We start from the raw sequence: 6,000 nt of genomic DNA, 5'->3' as shown, positions 1-6,000 counted from the left end.
CGATACGCTGCGAGCAGCGTCTGGAAAGTTACAGCCGAAAAACTGCAGATTTTCGTCGTCATTTCTCTGCTGTTGGTCCTACGCTATTTTGCATGTGTTTTTTGAGTTCCTGGTGGTCGAATTACTCTAGAAAGGGTCATACAAAATGATTCAGAGACGCAAAATTCTCAGATCTAAAAATCGAGAAAAAACTAAGGCTAACCCCTTTGGATTTTTGTCGAAAATTTTGACGATTCTGAAAAAGGCTGAAATTGATTTCTCAAGGCACTATTCCGACGTAATTTTGCGAGAGAATTCGATTGAGCGCAGTCCCAATACGCTGCGAGCAGCGCCTGGAAAGTTACAGCCGAAAAACTGCAGATTTCCGTCGTCATTTCTCTGCTGTTGGTCCTACGCCCTTTTGCATGTGTTTTTTGAGTTCCTGGTGGTCGAATTACTCTAGAAAGGGTCATTCAAATCGATTCGGAAACGCAAAATTTTCAGCTCCAAAAATCGAGAAAAAACTAAGGCTAACCCCTTTGGATTTTTGTCGAAAATTTCGACGATTCTGAAAAAGGCTGGTATTGATTTCTCAAGGCACTATTCCGACGTAATTTTGCGAGAGAAATCGATTGAGCGCAGTCCCGATACGCTGCGAGCAGCGCCTGGAAAGTTACAGCCGAAAAACTGCAGATTTCCGTCGTCATTTCTCTGCTGTTGGTCCTACGCTCTTTTGCATGTGTTTTTCGAGTTCCTGGTGGTCGAATTACTCTAGAAAGGGTCATACAAATCGATTCAGAAACGCAAAATTTTCAGCTCCAAAAATCGAGAAAAAACTAAGGCTAACCCATTCGGATTTTTGTCGAAAATTTCGACGATTTTGAAAAAGGCTGGAATTGATTTCTCAAGGCACTATTCCGACGTAATTTTGCGAGAGAAATCGATTGAGCGCAGTCCCAATACGCTGCGAGCAGCGCCTGGAAAGTTACAGCCGAAAAACTGCAGATTTCCGTCGTCATTTCTCTGCTGTTGGTCCTACGCCCTTTTGCATGTGTTTTTTGAGTTCCTGGTGGTCGAATTACTCTAGAAAGGGTCATACAAATCGATTCGGAAACGCAAAATTTTCAGCTCCAAAAATCGAGAAAAAACTAAGGCTAACCCCTTTGGATTTTTGTCGAAAATTTCGACGATTCTGAAAAAGGCTGGAATTGATTTCTCAAGGCACTATTCCGACGTAATTTTGCGAGAGAAATCGATTGAGCGCAGTCCCGATACGCTGCGAGCAGCGCCTGGAAAGTTACAGCCGAAAAACTGCAGATTTTCGTCGTCATTTCTCTGCTGTTGGTCCTACGCTCTTTTGCATGTGTTTTTTGAGTTCCTGGTGGTCGAATTACTCTAGAAAGGGTCATACAAATCGATTCGGAAACGCAAAATTTTCAGCTCCGAAAATCGAAAAAAAACTAAGGCTAACCCCTTTGGATTTTTGTCGAAAATTTTGACGATTCTGAAAAAGGCTGGAATTGATTTCGCAAGGCACTATTCCGACGTAATTTTGCGAGAGAAATCAATTGAGCGCAGTCCCAATATGCTGCGAGCAGCGCCTGGAAAGTTACAGCCGAAAAACTGCAGATTTTCGTCGTCATTTTTCTGCTGTTGGTCCTACGCTCTTTTGCATGTGTTTTTTGAGTTCCTGGTGGTCGAATTACTCTAGAAAGGGTCATACAAAATGATTCAGAGACGCAAAATTCTCAGCTCTAAAAATCGAGAAAAAACTAAGGCTAACCCCTTTGGATTTTTGTCGAAAATTTTGACGATTCTGAAAAAGGCTAGAATTGAATTCTCAAGGCACTATTCCGACGTAATTTTGCGAGGGAAATCGATTGAGCGCAGTCCCAATACGCTGCGAGCAGCGCCTGGAAAGTTACAGCCGAAAAACTGCAGATTTCCGTCGTCATTTCTCTGCTGTTGGTCCTACGCTCTTTTGCATGTGTTTTTTGAGTTCCTGGTGGTCGAATTACTCTAGAAAGGGTCATTTGAATCGATTCGAAAACGCAAAATTTTCAGCTCCAAAAATCGAGAAAAAACTAAGGCTAACCCCTTTGGATTTTTGTCGAAAATTTCGACGATTCTGAAAAAGGCTGGTATTGATTTCTCAAGGCACTATTCCGACGTAATTTTGCGAGAGAAATCGATTGAGCGCAGTCCCGATACGCTGCGAGCAGAACCTGGAAAGTTACAGCCGAAAAACTGCAGATTTCCGTCGTCATTTCTCTGCTGTTGGTCCTACGCTCTTTTGCATGTGTTTTTCGAGTTCCTGGTGGTCGAATTACTCTAGTAAGGGTCATACAAATCGATTCAGAAACGCAAAATTTTCAGCTCCGAAAATCGAGAAAAAACTAAGGCTAACCCCTTTGGATTTTTGTCGAAAATTTCGACGATTCTGAAAAAGGCTGGTATTGATTTCGCAAGGCACTATTCCGACGTAATTTTGCGAGAGAAATCGATTGAGCGCAGTCCCGATACGCTGCGAGCAGCGCCTGGAAAGTTACAGCCGAAAAACTGCAGATTTCCGTCGTCATTTCTCTGCTGTTGGTCCTACGCTCTTTTGCATGTGTTTTTCGAGTTCCTGGTGGTCGAATTACTCTAGAAAGGGTCATACAAATCGATTCAGAAACGCAAAATTTTCAGCTCCAAAAATCGAGAAAAAACTAAGGCTAACCCCTTCGGATTTTTGTCGAAAATTTCGACGATTTTGAAAAAGGCTGGAATTGATTTCTCAAGGCACTATTCCGACGTAATTTTGCGAGAGAAATCGATTGAGCGCAGTCCCAATACGCTGCGAGCAGCGCCTGGAAAGTTACAGCCGAAAAACTGCAGATTTCCGTCGTCATTTCTCTGCTGTTGGTCCTACGCCCTTTTGCATGTGTTTTTTGAGTTCCTGGTGGTCGAATTACTCTAGAAAGGGTCATACAAATCGATTCGGAAACGCAAAATTTTCAGCTCCAAAAATCGAGAAAAAACTAAGGCTAACCCCTTTGGATTTTTGTCGAAAATTTCGACGATTCTGAAAAAGGCTGGAATTGATTTCTCAAGGCACTATTCCGACGTAATTTTGCGAGAGAAATCGATTGAGCGCAGTCCCGATACGCTGCGAGCAGCGCCTGGAAAGTTACAGCCGAAAAACTGCAGATTTTCGTCGTCATTTCTCTGCTGTTGGTCCTACGCTCTTTTGCATGTGTTTTTTGAGTTCCTGGTGGTCGAATTACTCTAGAAAGGGTCATACAAATCGATTCGGAAACGCAAAATTTTCAGCTCCGAAAATCGAGAAAAAACTAAGGCTAACCCCTTTGGATTTTTGTCGAAAATTTCGACGATTCTGAAAAAGGCTGGTATTGATTTCGCAAGGCACTATTCCGACGTAATTTTGCGAGAGAAATCGATTGAGCGCAGTCCCAATACGCTGCGAGCAGCGCCTAAAAAGTTACAGCCGAAAAACTGCAGATTTTCGTCGTCATTTTTCTGCTGTTGGTCCTACGCTCTTTTGCATGTGTTTTTTGAGTTCCTGGTGGTCGAATTACTCTAGAAAGGGTCATACAAAATGATTCAGAGACGCAAAATTCTCAGCTCTAAAAATCGAGAAATAACTAAGGCTAACCCCTTTGGATTTTTGTCGAAAATTTTGACGATTCTGAAAAAGGCTGGAATTGATTTCTCAAGGCACTATTCCGACGTAATTTTGCGAGAGAAATCGATTGAGCGCAGTCCCAATACGCTGCGAGCAGCGCCTGGAAAGTTACAGCCGAAAAACTGCAGATTTCCGTCGTCATTTCTCTGCTGTTGGTCCTACGCTCTTTTGCATGTGTTTTTTGAGTTCCTGGTGGTCGAATTACTCTAGAAAGGGTCATTTAAATCGATTCGAAAACGCAAAATTTTCAGCTCCAAAAATCGAGAAAAAACTAAGGCTAACCCCTTTGGATTTTTGTCGAAAATTTCGACGATTCTGAAAAAGGCTGGTATTGATTTCTCAAGGCACTATTCCGACGTAATTTTGCGAGAGAAATCGATTGAGCGCAGTCCCGATACGCTGCGAGCAGCGCCTGGAAAGTTACAGCCGAAAAACTGCAGATTTCCGTCGTCATTTCTCTGCTGTTGGTCCTACGCTCTTTTGCATGTGTTTTTTGAGTTCCTGGTGGTCGAATTACTCTAGAAAGGGTCATACAAAATGATTCAGAGACGCAAAATTCTCAGCTCCAAAAATCGAGAAAAAACTAAGGCTAACCCCTTTGGATTTTCGTCGAAAATTTTGACGATTCTGAAAAAGGCTGAAATTGATTTCTCAAGGCACTATTCCGACGTAATTTTGCGAGAGAATTCGATTGAGCGCAGTCCCAATACGCTGCGAGCAGCGCCTGGAAAGTTACAGCCGAAAAACTGCAGATTTCCGTCGTCATTTCTCTGCTGTTGGTCCTACGCCCTTTTGCATGTGTTTTTTGAGTTCCTGGTGGTCGAATTACTCTAGAAAGGGTCATACAAATCGATTCGGTAACGCAAAATTTTCAGCTCCGAAAATCGAGAAAAAACTAAGGCTAATCCCTTTGGATTTTTGTCGAAAATTTTGACGATTCTGAAAAAGGCTGGAATTGATTTCTCAAGGCACTATTCCGACGTAATTTTGCGAGAGAAATCGATTGAGCGCAGTCCCAATATGCTGCGAGCAGCGCCTGGAAAGTTACAGCCGAAAAACTGCAGATTTTCGTCGTCATTTTTCTGCTGTTGGTCCTACGCTCTTTTGCATGTGTTTTTTGAGTTCCTGGTGGTCGAATTACTCTAGAAAGGGTCATACAAATCGATTCGGAAACGCAAAATTTTTAGCTCCGAAAATCGAGAAAAAACTAAGGCTAATCCCTTTGGATTTTTGTCGAAAATTTTGACGATTCTGAAAAAGGCTGGAATTGATTTCTCAAGACACTATTCCGACGTAATTTTGCGAGAGAAATCGATTGAGCGCAGTCCCAATACGCTGCGAGCAGCGCCTAAAAAGTTACAGCCGAAAAACTGCAGATTTTCGTCGTCATTTTTCTGCTGTTGGTCCTACGCTCTTTTGCATGTGTTTTTTGAGTTCCTGGTGGTCGAATTACTCTAGAAAGGGTCATACAAAATGATTCAGAGACGCAAAATTCTCAGCTCTAAAAATCGAGAAATAACTAAGGCTAACCCCTTTGGATTTTTGTCGAAAATTTTGACGATTCTGAAAAAGGCTGGAATTGATTTCTCAAGGCACTATTCCGACGTAATTTTGCGAGAGAAATCGATTGAGCGCAGTCCCAATACGCTGCGAGCAGCGCCTGGAAAGTTACAGCCGAAAAACTGCAGATTTCCGTCGTCATTTCTCTGCTGTTGGTCCTACGCTCTTTTGCATGTGTTTTTTGAGTTCCTGGTGGTCGAATTACTCTAGAAAGGGTCATTTCAATCGATTCGAAAACGCAAAATTTTCAGCTCCAAAAATCGAGAAAAAACTAAGGCTAACCCCTTTGGATTTTTGTCGAAAATTTCGACGATTCTGAAAAAGGCTGGTATTGATTTCTCAAGGCACTATTCCGACGTAATTTTGCGAGAGAAATCGATTGAGCGCAGTCCCGATACGCCGCGAGCAGCGCCTGGAAAGTTACAGCCGAAAAACTGCAGATTTCCGTCGTCATTTCTCTGCTGTTGGTCCTACGCTCTTTTGCATGTGTTTTTCGAGTTCCTGGTGGTCGAATTACTCTAGTAAGGGTCATACAAATCGATTCAGAAACGCAAAATTTTCAGCTCCGAAAATCGAGAAAAAACTAAGGCTAACCCCTTTGGATTTTTGTCGAAAATTTCGACGATTCTGAAAAAGGCTGGTATTGATTTCGCAAGGCACTATTCCGACGTAATTTTGCGAGAGAAATCGATTGAGCGCAGTCCCGATACGCTGCGAGCAGCGCCTGGAAAGTTACAGCCGAAAAACTGCAGATTTCCGTCGTCATTTCTCTGCTG

This window comes from Diprion similis, chromosome 6 (genome assembly GCF_021155765.1).
Source record: "Diprion similis isolate iyDipSimi1 chromosome 6, iyDipSimi1.1, whole genome shotgun sequence".
Classification (NCBI taxonomy): Eukaryota; Metazoa; Arthropoda; class Insecta; order Hymenoptera; family Diprionidae; genus Diprion; species Diprion similis.
The sequence above is the reverse complement of the archived record's forward strand: the minus strand, read 5'-3'. Positions refer to the sequence as shown.